Genomic DNA, 2654 nt, shown 5'->3' on the forward strand with positions numbered 1-2654 from the left:
TCTGCCTCGTTCTATGTTTGTGCCAGCAACTGTCTTTGGACTTTGTGATCACAGAGTTTCTTGTGCCCTGACCCATTCCAGCTCAGCTGGTGGCTTTGCTGCTGACAGGGGTTTTCTTTGGCAGCTGCTGACTGGCCATCTCTCTCACCATGTATCACAATGTATTTAGCATTCTAGATGCTACAAAGAAACCAAAAAATCTGTTTCGTCCTTGAGTTTACTTTGGATTTTTTGGTTCTGAACTCTCTGTTAAGGATTCCAGACACTTGCTCTTCATGCAAATTGTACAGTTGCTACCTGTCAAAGGTTGCTATTGACTGTCTCTTGGAAATTCTGATGTTCAATTCTGCTAGCTGGGTAACTGGGTGACATTCTTGGTAAGGTCTTGCTGTTATGGTTTCCCAGCATGTTAGTGTTTTAACTACTTCCCAGTTCATTTGTCTTTAGGTGTAAAGACATCAAGCATAGGCAGTAACAATTGCATTCTCCTCTCTTTTGTGAGTCTGAATTGTTAAGTAATGAATAATATGTTGCAATAACTATCAGGTCAAATTACTTACTATTTGTCCAGCTCACTTAGCTTGACACATTTGAACTTCTCTTTCAAATTAATTAACCAAAATGAGAACTGTAGCCATAACTATAGTACTCAAAATGTAGTTTACAGTGTTTTGCTATGTTATTACTGTGAAACTCCACTTCAGAAGAAACGTTAATAGTAGTAGCTTGGTAGTAATAGGTACCATTTCTGAATAGATCTATACCAGCATCAGACCAAGGACAACCAGGAACATTGTGGTCCTAGCAAATCTCTCTCATTCTACACTCTATGCTCTGTACCTACTGCTGACTCCTCTGGATGCTGCTTTCCAACAGGAGTACGTGTGCTGTGTGAGAATAAGAGATTTGAGCCTCATTCTTACACTTTCATACTCAGACCAGTACTTTAAGTCGCACATCGTGCTTCTGAGAGCAGACTGCATTTCAATACTAGGAGGACAATAACTGGGAGCTTTTCCTGCTGCAAGAATTTTTGCCTTCTTTACAGAGGCTCTTTGTGTACCAGCACAACATTAGAAGTAGCCATGTAGCTGTAAGCGTCCTTATATAATTGATGGTTTAACAGCATTTTCCACAGTCTCCGAGGAAAAAAATGAAAGAGTTGGTACCTCTGCATTCCCCCTTCCTTATTAACTACTCTGCTCAATTTCTATGTGGGTTGTTTATTTGTTTCTTTTTTTTTTTTTAAGTTGTTTTTCGGATGGGAGTGGTTTCTTGGATTTGATTTACTTATTTTTTTAATACTGAATTTGCAATACAGTTTGCAGTTTTCTTTTTGATAGATTTATTTAGACTTTTCCTAATCCCTTGCTCCTCCTTGGGTTGAGATGAACATCATCTCTGGGGCAGTCTCAGAAGGGACAAATAGAGGCTCTTGTAGTAGAAGCAGCTAGCAGGCTCTTTCAGTCTTTTCTCTTTTTATAGGGGTGGTGTAACTCTTCTTCTTCTTCTTCCCTCTTTGTTTTTCATTAAAAGAAAGCTGAGAGCGGAGCCCATTTTAAAGAGAATAGGTAAAGGCAAGGGTAGCCTAATCTTCTTAATAAAGCAGTCAGTCATTAGTAAGGGTGTTGAAAGAAAAGGAGCTAGAGGAAGTTCACAGTGTTATATGTTTACTACTGATTCCACAAGGAAGATTTTGTGATTTAGAAGAGAAAATACAGGATGCCCAATAGCAGGAAATCACAATGTTCTTAAGGATTGGTATGGTCGAATCAAATGGGCACTTACTCTTTACAAATGACATTATGTGTATTAGACTGTACTTTTTTGATTAAACATGAATTTTTTTCAGCTTGAAACATGGCATCTGGTGCTTTCCCAAAGTGGTAGTTTCATTTTTTTCTGCTACATTTGTCACTGCCACATCTTGGAAACAACTATATATTGAGCTGGTTGGTTTATATATCATCTATTTAATTTAATATTTGAGTGTTTTCTCATTATTAAAGATAGACGTGGTGAAATATTTTTCTTGTTCATTGCTGGGCAGACTGTTGTGCAAATGGCTTTGTGTGTGTGAATATTATATTTGTATGTGAGGGCACAGTGCACAACTGTGCATGCTTTCTTCAAGGCAAAACTGTATTGAGAAGCACTTTGCATGCGGTTTGTGCATGGGGCTTTGAGTATTAGCATGGGAACCACCTGGGAGCAAGTTTTTAGGCATTTCTCTTCTGCTACCAGTATCCTCTCAGTGTTGCAGAATTCACTGGTAGTCCTGTGCTCTTCAGCAGAGAGTGGATTTTAGTAGGTTTTAATGAAACTAGGAGATGACATTATTTCTGATATGAAATTGCAAAAGGATGGAATTATCTGCCATGTATGGATTAGTTTCCAATCCCTCAATAATCTCCTAACAGATTTATACAGAAGCTGAATATTGGAGAAAAGCTCGTAGGATTCCATGGCCGAGTGTCCTGGTGAAGAAATTAGTGCTGGCTGTGATAGTTCTTCCTTCTCCTTTAGGTGAACTAGGAGGGTTGATAAGACAACAGTAGCGAAGTCTTTGCATCGCACTTTCCCTTTGTTTTGCTAAAAGCACCTTCCCCAAGAGGTTTATCCCACCATCTGTGTTGTTATACACAGTGACTCAG

This window comes from Pygoscelis adeliae, unplaced genomic scaffold, assembly GCF_000699105.1.
Source record: "Pygoscelis adeliae isolate BGI_AS28 unplaced genomic scaffold, ASM69910v1 Scaffold22, whole genome shotgun sequence".
NCBI classification, from domain to species: domain Eukaryota; kingdom Metazoa; phylum Chordata; class Aves; order Sphenisciformes; family Spheniscidae; genus Pygoscelis; species Pygoscelis adeliae.